This window comes from Crassostrea angulata, chromosome 9 (genome assembly GCF_025612915.1).
Source record: "Crassostrea angulata isolate pt1a10 chromosome 9, ASM2561291v2, whole genome shotgun sequence".
Taxonomy (NCBI): domain Eukaryota; kingdom Metazoa; phylum Mollusca; class Bivalvia; order Ostreida; family Ostreidae; genus Magallana; species Magallana angulata.
Window position 1 is genome coordinate 2,065,471 of NC_069119.1, and position 15,266 is coordinate 2,080,736.

The following is a 15,266-nucleotide window of genomic DNA, read 5'->3' on the forward strand; positions in this document are numbered from 1 at the left end:
ACAATACTATACATAACAATATCATGATACAATATCATATCATAAAATATCAAAAAAATTGATACAATATCATATCGTATCGTATAACTTTTTATAATATAACATATGATATCATATTGTATCATATCAAACAATATTGTTTCATATCATACAATACTATATCATAGGAATCATGTTATATCATTTATCAACAAACACATCTATCTATCGAGCTGGTTTGAGTGAGGTAGGAGATTCCTTTAGCATCCTTGATAATGGAGATCAGACTCTGCATCTGAAGCAACCTCTGCATTTAATTTATAATAAAGTTAAATCCACTATGCAAGCTATCATCTAAAAAACATGTGACCTGTTCCAAAAAGCTAAACCTCATCCAGCATCCGAAACCTATGGCTCAGATTCAGCATTCAAGCCCATCAGGTGCATTGGTATCATAAGACGCATCATCCATGCAAGTTTGGTGAAGTTTGGACCAGTAATAACTAAGATGTCATCATCAGAGGGCACTAGCATTTAAAACCTTAACTTCCTCCAGCATCTGCAACCTATGGCTCAGATTCAGCATCCATGCCTGTCAGGTGCATCTGTATCATAAGACACACCATCCATTCAAGTTTGGTGAAGTTAGGACCTGTAATAACTAAGATTTATTTTTTAGCATCCTTGATAATTGAGATCAAGCTCTGCATCTGCAGCTACCTCTGCGATTCATTCATATTACAGTTAAATCAACTATGCAAGTTTGAAATAGTACTATCATCTATTAAACATGTGACCTGTTCCTAAAAACTTAACTTTATCCAGCATCCGAAACCAGACTCAGCATTCAAGCCTGTCAGGTGCATCAGTATCATAAGACACACCATCCATGGAAGTTTGGTGAAGTAAGGACAAGTAATAACTAAGATATCATCATCAGAGGGCACCTGTTTCAAAAACTTTATTTAACCAGCTCTTAAAACCTTAACCTCCTCCAGCATCCGAAACCTATTGCTCAGATTCAGCATTCAAGCTTGTCAGGTGCATCAGTATCATAAGACGCACCATCCATGCAAGTTTGGTGAAGTTAGGACCAGTAGTAACTAAGATATAATCATCAGAGGGCACCTGCAACAAAAACTTTAACCAGCTCTAAAAACCTTAACTTCTTCCAGCATCCGAAACCTATTGCTCAGATTCAGCATTCAAGCTTGTCAGGTGCATCAGTATCATAAGACACATCATCCATACAAGTTTGGTGAAGTTAGGACCAGTAGTAACTTACACTACTGGCTCTAAAAACCCCTGTCCGTATGAAAATCCCCTGTCTTCCCCTGTGTTTTCACTGTCATCCCCTGTACATCCCCTGTGTGCCACTGTACAGAGCCCCTGTATACCCTGTCATCCCTTGTGCGCCCCTGTACACATCCCCCTGTGTGCCACTGTAAGCCCCTGTAACCCCCTGTACGCCCCTGCATCCCCTGTAAGCCACTGTATACCCCTGTGCATCCCCCTGACATCCCCTGTACGGCTTTTGAATGGTGTTTTTTTTTCAATATCATTTTCTTAATTCAACTATTGAAATCACATGTGTTAAATTTTGAGCTATAAGTCAATATTTGCACTCAACAGCGCCGAATCACAAGACACACTGTTATCGTAATTTTAGAAATCACATGTTTTAGTTGATAATTTATTGATACTTCCAAAATCATGCTAACAACTAAAGATTTGAGATTCACCGGGTGGTAATCCTCAAGTGAGGGCGGGAATTATGTTTTATATTAGGTGTGCAAGCTTTCAGGGCATGTAGTGCTTTGGAGCTCGGGAACATCGCTACTCCCTAATATTTGAAAAACAGACATAAAAATACAACATAATGTGAATTTTTCAGTTTTTTAAATTGTCTACAGATTTATGAACACTTTACTTATGAATATCTTAAGCCTATGAATCATATGATTCTTGGTAATAAACAACACACTAGAAACTAAAATCAAGCGCGGCACATGGTTTTGTATATATCTAAGCATATACATGTAGGAGCGCACTAAAACCAATAAATCAGTCAGAATATAGAATTTATAATCAGCTTTGTAACGATAGAGTACACCTTTCTTCTTTTTTCTAACCAAGTTCTTGGTTATACCTTTATTAATTTCCCGTGAATAGAAAAATAAAGCTTCAATAGCTTATTTAAGTTTTTCTAAGAAATATTTTAGTATGTTTGTTCAATACGTTTCTGACCGGCTTATTGGACTCTTAAATTGAATTTAAACTGCTGTTTTAATCTCATAATCAATTTCATTAATTTCCAAAATCTAATTGTCATATCTCTTTTTACTGCAAAGTGGAAGATATGAAAGATAATTTAATTAATTGTGAACAGAAATCTGCCGCAAAGGTCAGAAAATGTAAATGTGTTTTCTATATATATATGTAGGAGGTTTTATAGATATTGAAATATTTTTTTTTTAAACCATGATAAGTCATGAGAGAGAGAGAGAGGGAGAGAGAGAGAGAGAGAGAGAGAGTTTGCATTGACTTTGAATTAAATTTATTAATTAATATATAGTTTACCCGGGAATTAATTTCCTAATAAGTAAACATGCAATCCTAATTTGTATTACCTATTCTTTATCATTCCGCAGCCCTGGTAAGAACATACACAACATTAATGTAAATGTAGAACTAGTGTTTTCTATACATGTAGCCTATGGAGTTTAAACAGAGAGAGAGATAGAGAGAGAGAGAGAGAGAGAGAGAGAGAGAGAGAGAGAGATTGCATTGATTTTTAATTAAATGTTACTAATAGTTTAACCGGGAATTAATTTCTTAATAAGGAAACATGCAATCCTTATTAACTTTCATAACCAATTTTCTATAATTATTTAGATTAACTTAGAGCTGTCAAATTGATTTTTAATTCATCAATGATTTATACCACTCCAGATCAATTGATCAAAAAACTTGAAGACACATGATTAACAACTAGCTGATTGAAGCTACAGTTTTCAAAGAAGATGATGTTGACATCATTTCACTCGGTCAGTGATTATACATGTATAATAGCTACTATACACAGCCCTTCTTGACAATTTGCAGTTCACGGTAGCGAGATATGGAAAAAAAAGATGATAGACACACGTGTACACGTATATATACACACACTTCCTCAGATCTGAACGGTCGGTCAGTGATTATATAATAGCTATATACTGTATACAGCCCTTCTTGACAATTTGCAGTGCACGGTAGCGAGACTTGGAACAATGAGGTGACAGACACACGTGTACTTGTATATACACACACGTCCTCAGGTCTGGATGCTCGGTAATGCTACACAATAATGCAATATGTTTAAACACCCCTTATGACCTTTTCCCAAGTCTGTCAAGTAAAGAAACAAGAAATTGAAAATTTCAATTTTTCAGTTCTGAGAATTTCAAACATGAAAAGATTGAAGAGCTTTAAATTCAGAAAATTATTTGGCACAGTGATATGAATTAAAACTGTATATTGCTTTTTTATATTTTTCATTTTTGAAATGAAATAAAATTTAAATAAATGCCTGATATTGTTCTGATCCGAAACCCGGACCATTGTTTAATATAATGCATTTGTGTATAATTAAATGGTACCCCGGTTACCTGCATTTGCATACAGTCATGCATTAAATAATTCATTAACGGTATATAATTGCTTTACAGTGTATATGCATGTGGACAATTCTATACAATAATGCATATAAATAACTAAACTGGAAAATGCACACTAGCTGATAGAAGATAAAAGTGTCAATAGACCGGTCTAATCCCCCTTTCCGAAAAAATTCAACTCTCTCTCTCTCTCTCTCTCTCTCTCATGATATATTAAAAAAAACCAATACTGACAGCAATTATCACCGATTTACATGAACTTCATCAAGGCTGTTTAATTCTATGCATCATTACACTGATCAAAACAGTAAAAATATAGGTGATCATTTCATCATTTCGATCGGTGTGTGGTTATCTGCATGTGCTGATCATGTTGTGTATTCTGCGCTTTATCTCAGTCAGGTTACATGGCACAGAACATTGCAGATTTCACGCACTCCTCCACTTATTTTTCTTTGTTTTTTTCTTTCTATTTTATTTTTACAAATTACAGAACATGCATGGTCATTTGTTTAAATGCATGTAATACAATAAGCGGTTTATCGTTATACAAGTATATCTTGATTTGTGTCAATGTTGAGTCAAAATTATTCACGCTTGTAATAATATTGCCCTCTGTGAAATGCAAGGAAAAACAAGCATCGTCTAAAATAGGAATGCTATATATAAATTTTTAAAAATCCGAATTAATTAAAAGCTTTTTATTTACTTAGCGAGCAGTTAAAGACCGTACAGGGGATGTCAGGGGGCATGCACAGGGGCAGACAGTGGCTTACAGGGGATAACAGGGGCGTACAGGGGGTGACAGGGGCTCTGTACAGTGGCACACAGGGGATGTACAGGGGATGACAGTGAAAACACAGGGGGTGACAGGGGAAGACAGGGGATTTTCATACGGACAGGGGTTTTTAGAGCCAGTAGTGTTAGATATTGCTATCAATGGGCACCCGCAACAAAAACTTTAACCTGCTCCAAAAACCTTAACCTCCTCCAGCATCCGAAACATATAGCTCAGATTCAGCACTCAAGCCTGTCTGGTGCATCAGTATCATAAGGCACACCATCCATGCAAGTTTGGTGAAGTACGGACCAGCAGTAACTAAGATATTGCTATCAAAGGGCACCTGCAACGAAAACATTAACCTGGTCCAACAACCTTAACCTCCTCCAGCATCTGAAATTTAGGACCCAGATTCAGCATCCAAGTCTTTCAAGTCCATAAGTAGGTCCAGATGCATCATCCATGCAAGTTTGGTGAAGATAGGACAAGTAATAGCTTAGATACAGGACCTGCAACAAAAACTTTAACCAGGTCCGGACGCCGACGCCGACGCCGACGCCACCGCCGACGCCGACGCCGAGGGTATAGCATAAGCTCTCCTTGACTTCGTCTCGGTGAGCTATAAAAAATGTTGTTTCTCAATCATGATTGAAACAATAGCACCCAGTACAGTGTATGATTGACGCGATCATCAAAACATGACCTGACCGGAACTTTGAAGGACTGAAAACTAAAAATAAACAATGTGTGAAGAGGTGGATAAAAAAATACAATTCTAAGAAGTATTGACACATTTGGCAATTAAAATTGCAAATTACAAAATTTCAGCGTGTTCTACATAAGCTATCTGTCATATAATTTCACAAGAAGGACAAACGTTAAAATGACGTCATGAAATACCCTCATGTTGGTATATATTAATTTTTTGGATGAAAATATGGGTCTTTTTCTTAATTATATGAAACTAAAAATATGTTAAAATCGTACTTGAGCAGATTTGTGCTCTATAATTTCAATGGCAAAACATTTTCACAAAATTGCGAGATTTTAACCGATTTAGTAATGTCATAGATAAACAGCTATTTTACAATGATGCCTTATATGAAGTATACGCGGGTATGATAAGGCAACTCTCAGCGATTAAATTCCTCTGATCGATATGACGTCACAATAAGCAGCATGATGTCATATTTTACTCAGACACATGTCGATTTTTACTTTATCTCTGGTTTAAATTATAAAAATTACAGGCATAAAATATCACAACAAACTCTTCTAACTGAATAATTTAATTCTGGTTGTAACGCGCTTTCTGATTGGCTCAAAAATTATTTTATATTGTATAAAGAATGTTGCCTACGTCATAGTAAGACTAACGTCAAGAACGTATCAATACGCCTGACGTTACGTTTGAATTTTGTACAATTTTACGTCATTTTAAAGGTCAAATGACCGTTTTTATCTACAATGAAGAGTAAAAAAATTAAATTATAAGCAATGAATTCAATATTTATTAGTTTTATACGATATAAAATGGTTTGGAACAGTTTACGCTTTTTTATAAACCGCTTCGCGCTTTATAAAGCGTAAACTGTCCCAAACCATTTTATATCGTATAAAACAAATAAATAATATTTACATTCTACTGTGTTTTTCCATTAAATTCCGTGATGTTTAAATGCCTCTAAATGCAACAAGTAGTCAAAGGTCAAATTGACGAGTTTTATTATGACGTCACAAACGTTGAACGCTGTAAACTGCAACGTCACAAGCGAAAATCAAAGTTCACGCTTGTGGCTGTTACTGTGGCTCTTCCATTAATGTTAACTTACCCTTAGGATAAGATCGGAATTTTAAGGTATAATTCACATTTGCAGACAAGGCAAGAAGTTAAAAAATGTAAATATAAGCATTAAATCATGATTTTTTGAAGTATACACTCTCATAACTGCCGCGGTGTGTGCATACAAATTTTCATAACGCGCTAACGCGCGTTACTCAATTTGTATGCACACACCGCGGCAGTTATGAGAGTGTATACTTCAAAAAATCATGATTCAATGCTATATTGAATTCATTCCTTAAATATAGCTTCGATTTCTCTCTATTACGTATGATTATCATTGATGACGTCACAAGCATGTTTAATAGAGAAGATCGTGTCGGGAGACAAATTATCGGAATGCAGTGTAAACAATGCCGAAATAAGACATTTAATACAGATACCTAAGATTTAGATGAGTGTCAGTTAGGATAAAATCAGGATAATACAGGCATGGATATTTTGTTTTATCAGCGAGTGTTTTAAGGTACGCAGATCGACATTTATATGGCATGACCATCCTTTCCTCTGTCAATGTGTACAAAGAAAGGTAAACGTGTAACACTCCCCCGGATATTATGAAAGATGACTTTGGTAAATATCAACGGTATATGACCTAAATTACTTGAAAAGTGCTGCTAGAATCCTGTGCTTCGTTGTTTTAAATGAAAAATACGTAGTATTTTCAATGAAATTATAGAAGTTGAGAGGGTTTCCGATAAATATTTACAATATCTTTTTATGCGATTAACAATAGGATTCTAGCAGCAATACCAATAAACATGAACTAAATGCCGATCGAATTATAGTAGCAAACATACAAATAAACTTCGGGGTAGTGTTACACTTTTTCATTTTTTGTTAAGGTAACAAAGGGATCTATTTTTAACTGTCACGTGATACCATGGCTCGGCATCTTCATCGATTCCGAAGTAGAAAAATGATTTCTTTGGGAACACATTCACTTGGTATTCATATTCAGCACTGTTTTCATAAAAATGAACAGTTTTTAAATTGATCACAATTTTGACGGTCATTAAACTCGGAGTTGCCTTAGCCTACCCGCGTAATGTGTTTGACAACCTCTTTGTAATGTTTTATAAAGATTAGATTTTGATACGATACTATTTAAAAATAGCTTAAAATTGGGGGCAAATATTTGTCCATATCATATTTAGTCCTTTAAAAAATAATTCATGTTACAATCGATAATTGATATGCATGAAAAATCAATATTTTCAATGCAAAAGTCTACACGTGTCATTAGAAAATATCACACGACACAAACTTCTCGATAGAAATGTTAAGAGATGCCATCATTTTGACTAATTATAAATTTTGACAGCAATCAACAATTAAAAACTCGCACATAGTCTTCTAAAAGTTAATATAAGGAATATTAAAAACAAAAATTTTCTTTAAAAAACGGAAACGTGTTTTGTATGTGGGTTCGTCTTTTTTTCATTACCATTCCAAACACGAATCATGGGTATATAGCAATGCTTGCTACCCTTTATAAATTATACGATCCATTAAACCTCTGTTCTCATAGTTTAAAGTATTTCTGAAACGATTACACAAACTGTGTTCGACAATTACTTTTTCAAACACATTTTCAAAACATCTTACGGTCTTTTTAAAAACGTGTTTTCATACAAACTCTCAATAACCACGAGTTTTCATAACGAAAGCGTAACTGAGAGTTTAGTCAATATAGTCGTTTGATACCAAGTTCTATGTAGTTTCAACTCACAGCAACAACGGAAGACCTATTCGTTGCTTTGCAACGAGCTCTGCTCTAGTTTTTAAGATTACATTTTTACTATACGGCCATATTGGCCCCAACCCTAGAGCCAGAACCCCTTACCCAGGGGTCATGAATTTCACAATTTTAGTAGAGGGCTTCATGGACATCATAACCATGCATTCAGTTTTTTCCTCACATGTGTGGAAGTAGAGAAGCAGTTTTTTGAAAATTTGGCTTTTTTTTGCATAGTTGGCCCCGCACGTGGCACCACAGGGGTGGTAAAGCCATAAATTTCACAATTTAGATTTTTCTTACCATAAAGATGCGAAAATGGTAACGATTGGCCTAGTAGTTTTCAATAAGAAGTTAAAAATGTAAAATTGTTAACGCACGACGACGGACGAAGACCAATTGCAATAGGTCACCTGAGTGACTCGGGTGACCTAAAAAGTGACGGTGTAAGGTTCAAAGTGATCAAGTTCATATTAAATTGATGAAATTTTTGTGCAAATTTCTTGATATCATGACCCTTAAAACCAACCTCTGAGTGTAGAACGTGAAATCGTCTCTTAAGGCGGCCAAAGGTCCTCTCTATCTAGCTTCTTGTTTTAAGTTAGCCATATTATATTTTCTTTGTGCCTCATTTTGTGGGTTGCTGTATGGTGTTAAAAGAAATGGCCTACACGCATATCCACTATCCCCAAAAAGAACACCATTTTCAAAACAGTTATTGCCTTCCTACTCCATATGTGTTCTGATCTTGAATTAATATGTTTACGGTGCTACCGTTATGGCGAGCGCAGGTAAAGACGTGTCCAGGCGAGGATCTAGAATTTTTTTTTACAGCGGGGATGGGGTCGAACCCTTTCACAATAATTAATAGAAATAACTAATTTTTCATAAAATTGTCGTTTTTTTTAACTTTGCGAATTCGGGAGGGGGGGGGGGGGTCCGGACCATATCTCTCGTACCGCCCATGTGTGTTCATCAACTCAGCTTTTAACTGTATATTGGTAGTTTACATGGGTAGGGGTTTGAATTTGGAAATGTTAAGAACTTCAACAAATTTTATACATCTTATGCATTCTTTCTTCAGAGTTGCCATTTAGGGAGTTTGTTATCACTAAAATTAATCATCCCTCCCCCAGTGACCGCGCTGTCGAAACAGCAGTTTCTGAAAATTACTAATGGTTTCCGCCGTAGATTTTTTTGTCGGTAGGTGGCGCGCGTGTAGTAGCGGGTATAAACAAATCTCGTTACTATAGGCTATATTTACTTCGTTTCGTTAGACGGTACGTTGGCGTAACTTCAATCTTCAATGCCTCAGTATTGCTGTGTGCCTGGGTGCACGGGATATGGTGGACACAAGTTTCCGCATGACAAAATTCACTCCAAAAAGTGGAGAATTGCGATAAAACGCACTGATCCAAAAACAAAACAACTTTGGAAACCCGGACCTAATGATGTTGTATGCAAGGCTCACTTTGTGTCGTCGGACTACAAGAGCACTTTATTAGGTTAGTAAAAATTTCAGTGATTTAATTTCGTTTATGTTTAAGGTTTCACATTTTCTTATCTTTTTGCTACATTTCAATACATCTGCATAATTAGATACGTGCATTCATTTAATCCGAAATTCCTCAGAAAAACATCGCACTACATCCCAGTGCCTATTAAACATGTTAAACTGATTTCAATAGTAAGAGCATTGCAATTATACCACTATCTATTGTCAGAGGAATCTTGGATTTTGTATTTTTAATTAACAATTAAATTTATTTTGATTATCGGGAAGTACATGTACAGTAGCCTAATACTCTTGTCAAGTCCTCTTACATGGAAAGCCCCTATTTCCCAATGTAGTATGCTCACTCAGTCACTGTGAATGGAATTGATTTATTTATTTATTGATGTACATGTACTTCAAAAGTATAATCATTTAAAAAAACTTATTGTTTAACTTGTTTTTTCATCATCAATTAATTTTAAGAAAATGATGCTTTGTGGTTGCATGTTTTTGTTTCAGGTTTGCTGAAGATACATCACAAAGAAGATTCTGCAATGATTAGTCTTATCAGTTTTTTTTCCTTTAATTTCTAAGTAAAATTCAGTGCTTTATCAATTTATGGTTAGCATGTTACATTGATTCCCCTTTATATGCTAATTATATGATGCACTCACAGGTTTTATCTAACATGCAATGACTATATTTTATACTTGTCTACTAATATCAAATGAAGTACATGTACTATTATAGCCAACTTATATCAAATGAAGTACATGTACTTTTATAGCCAATTAGCCATTGTAAAATACTTTCTGATGAAGTTTCTTTTTCTTCCATACTAGTTAAACTCTAAGTAGAGAGTTACACCTGGGTACTATTCTGAGAATAATGAAACTCAATTTGAGTGAAATAATCAGTCACAAGTATTTGCAAAATTCCTGATTTCTTTTAACAGTGGGACGGACAACTTCGGAATGGACATTTTTCCGGCGTTGCGCACCCCTTTCCATTCACAATATTGACCAAAGTTTAGTACCAAATGGTGGGGTTTTTTATTCTAAATAAATTTATGGAAAAAAAATTGAAACATTTTTAGATAGTTTTTTAGATATTTGAACTTAAAAGTTCCAACCCCATGGGATTTTAGTTTGGAAAAAATACCCCACAGAAAACCCCATGCAAACCCCATGGGGTTTTGCAATAAACCCCATGGGACAAGAAACCCCATGAAATTATTTATGGGGAAAAAAAACCCACCATTCCCGAAAAAAATCAGATAGGGTTTTTATCCCCATATTTAATGCTTATGTTGGGTTTTTTCCCCCATATTTACTAAAGTAATGATAATGGGGTAAAAAAACCCACAAAATATTAATCTGAAGTGAAGTAATAGAATCTGCTTAATGTCTGATATTAGGCCGATTGCATAGTTGATATACCTTACAAATTTTTACTAGGCAATTTTCAAATAAAGTTGAATTTACTCATCAAATGTATGATGGATCTCTTTGTGACAGAACAGGTTGCAAGTGATTTTAATTTTTGGTTGTTTGAATAAATCTGTAAAATATTTCTACATTAGCTAGTTTATGCTTAAAATTAGCATTTAAAAATCAAGGAAAATATATAGCAGCCCATGTGAAAACTTAACTAACCTAATGTCAATTGTTGGAAAGTACCTGTTCATGTATTCTTACAAAGTCTACTAATTAATTAATTTCCTAAGTTATCCTAAATTAATTGTGACTTTCACATTGCAATGGCAAGATGTGGTATTTATCAAAATTTTGGTCAGCTAGGACGTATTACATGTAGTCTGTAATGTTGCAATCAAAAATTTTGCTGGCAATGAAGTTTTAAAAGTAAAAATATTTCAACAGCAAAACGATTAGGTAAAAATCACAAACAGTAAAATAAAACTGGACCAGTTAGCCTATTCAATATCAATCTACAACATATATATACTGTCTGGGGTTCTGTGTTCGTCAAGAAGAAGAACTCGTGATATTATGAGTATATAATGAACTACGAGAGCAAGTTTCACACGCAAAAATCTACAATCCCTTATTTTGTACTTACAGCAAATGAATTCTTTGAAGGTGTTGTTTAGTGAACTGATTCACGCCATCGAAAATTAGATTCTCGGAAAATTATTTACACGAGAAACAATTTACAAATGCATGATTCAGTCCAAACACTGTGACTCTTGTTAAAATTTTGCATCGTGTTTGTTTCAGATTGTTCTTTCCAGACTGATAATAACGTAACAGTAAGCGCTTTTAAGACTATGACAGGTGTTGACTAAAATCAGAACATGCAATTGGGGAAGCTAATACACGAAACTGTCTGTTTTGAAGTTATTTCATTTAAAAAAATATATTTTAAAATATTCTAGAAATAGATCAGAACATTGTATAAGGCCGGCGAAACTGCGGTGACGGTTGTTGTCTCAGAAAAAAGATCGTTTTTTTTTACATTAGTGTACAGGTGTATCCTCGACCATATATTGGAGTACAGTACTGCAGTGTAATGGTGAATATATTGTACAACGGCTGCATCAGCGAACAGTGGTCATAAACTCTGTTGTATACACAAGCGCGAAGCGTGGTAAAGATATTTACTTCCGAGGCAAGTGTATGTTGACATTTAACATGACATTTTAAATTGGGTATATCTTATAGTAGTAACTGCAAACTGTTTGAACTTCTCTGAGAGCTAGATAGCAACTTAACATTGCTTATTTCTGGCAAACCCTATTTCATATACTTCCCAGTGTAAGTGCATGCATTTCCAAGTTAAAAGAAAGAACAAACCCCAATTAAGATACCTAAAGACACCCCACACACCTTCCCCTTAATGTGCTAATTACCCCTTAGAATTGGTTTTCATCCTCCCTCCCTAGGAATTCACCCCTGCCCCCCCCCCCCCCCCATTACTTCTACTGCATGGTCTGCATGGGTTTGATCCCTAATGATGAATACATCCCTGAATGTTGAACATATTTTATAGACATATTAGACTGATTTTTTTGCAACATTGAAAAACCAAAACTTTATGATTGCAACATGTCATATAACCTGGAATTGATATAGCAAATGGTATATATATTACATAAGTAAATAAGGTTTATCCCTTTCCATTTTTGGATTTATTATATGATTTACTGATTTTATTAATTGTCTTGGTTTTTATATGAGGATAAATTTAATAATTAAACTAATATGAATTATACATGTTATATGGCAGCAATTTTTAAAAAAAAAGTTTCAGTTTGATATGAATACAAATCATAACTGCCATGAATCCATATTTTTATGAAAATTATACTAAATGAAAATGGATCAGTAAACTTTCATTAAGTTATAATAAGTGCAGTTGATTAACAGCAGGAATGATCATAAAACTGTTATTTTAAGTAATTACAATTTATGAAATGCATTTAACTTGGAATAGGGTTTCAATAAACCTCATAGACCCCTTTACTGTAAGAGTGGTACTGCTCTCTTGCAGGGAAATATGATCAATTATGGTGAAGTTTAAGTACTTGTGATGTTCATGCAGACCAGTTCGAATACCGGGGCGAGATAGCTCAGTTGGTAGAGCACCTGACTAGAGAATCAGGGGGCCCGTGTTCGAATCACGACCATCATTATTTCTCCCATCCTGTTACATTTGGTGCCGTGACCAACCCCTGGAACTGACAGGTTAACTCCTGCCAGGGGAAGAGTCTGGGTTGATCTTCAAGGGCGAAGATCATTTAAGGGGGGAAGAATGTGATGGTCAGACCTGTTCGAATACCAGTGCCAGATTGCTCAGTTGGTAGAGCACCTGCCTAGAGATTCAGGGGGCCTGGTTTAATGGTACGTCATGTTTCACCCAATAAAGTCATTTTGCCCTGCAAAAGAGCAGTCATCACAGTTACCGTGAAGGGGTCTATGACCCTAGCACAAGTGTTTGTTTCTGTTACAGTAAAAAAAATATTTTTGAAATTAAGTTGACATGTAGACAAACAAAGTTATCATAGAAAACAAAATGAGAAAAAACCCATGTTTGTTCTGTTGCTTCTTCTGTCCAAAAGTTATATTTGAATAATATTAAATACATCTAGTACATGTGGAAAATCACCTCATCCTTCAGTTAACATGTAGAATATGTAAATGTATCTTTGACTGTAAAAATAACATCTACTTTGAAAATTATTTTCAAAATGAACAAAAAATATATACTGGTATATTTAGAATATTTATTTGATATACATGTAGAAAAACATAGGTAAAATTTGAACATTTTTCCATGAAATTCTATTATCACCATGCAGCTATCCAGCTGTATATTAATCTTATTTTACTTAAAAGCATACATCACACTGGTAGCTATACATGTAGGTCTTATTGCTTTAGCATGGTTGACAAGAGAGTAGAAACACCATATAGCTATAAGTATATATTAGATATTCACTAAAAATGAGTGTTTAATTAAGCTCACTTTTTCATGGAATCAAGAAATATCATATGCCGGATGGAATGTCTCTTTGTCTGTGGCTATGTATAAATATATACATGTAAAATGCTACAAATCTAAAGGTCAATTTTTAGATTCTATGACAATTGTTTTCAAATGTGTGTGAGAATTGACTCGAGGAAATTGCCATAGGTTTTATGATCCTATATGTGAAAGGTTTTTAACATCTAGCTACACTTCATGAAAATCAAAAGATAGGGGGAGGGTATACATGTAAGGGTATTTCTATATGCTTTTATCATGATAATATCATGAAGATACCAGGTACTTGTAGTATTGAATAATTAAGGTTTCTTATTAGAGGAGACTGAAGAGCAATTGACTTCTTAATGATTATTTAGTAAAAATGTTTTACTGCAGGAAATTTAAACCCCATGAATCTGTGCATGTTTATACTTATAGAAAGATGATTAAGTGAAGTGGAGATAGTGGGATCACTTAAATGGTTATATTTTTCTTAAACCTCAATGGAAGTGGCATTATGGGGTTTACTTTTTTTTTAGAACTGCATATTCTTTCTTATTATAATACAAAACTCTTTTTTATAGAAAGTTAGTGTAAGTGAAAGGTAGCAAGGGACTGTTTTAGATTATTTGTACTGTCAATTATTTGGTGAAATGGAGAATTGCTCTACTTTCAGGCTTATGTTGTGTTGCAAAAAGTCATAAAATAGTTTTTAGTGATTAGCATTAGTTAGAGAGATGTCTCCTATTGAAATTGGTATGCGATATGTAGGTCCTTAATGACTTATATTAGGTTCATTATGATCCAAAGTACCGGTAAACTTTTAATTGATCATCTTGCAGCTATGACTGTTGTGTTGACTTTAGACAAGGGGTAAAATATAACATGAAACATTTTATTCGAAGGGGAATAGTCAATGTGTTTACATCGTTTAAATGTTCAGAATTCTTGATGTAACTAATTGTAATAAAAATGGCTTTTGAATTAAAAGTGGTCATAATTAATCTTAAAAGCAATTTACAGAAACTGTTATTACACGGTACAAGATGATTGGTTCAGCCGGGAATGGGGATGTTACTAAAACAGAATTAACTTTTTTATTTTTAAATGAAATAAGATTAAATTTGAAAATTTCGACTTAAAATTGCACAACCTAAGCGTTCTGATTATAAAGTGTTTTTGTGAGAAATAAACTCTTAGACTTAATGTCAAAGATTGCAGTGGATATATTTATAGTTTTGTCTGAAAGACCTGTCTAATTTATGAAAAAGGAGGGGGGAAACCAG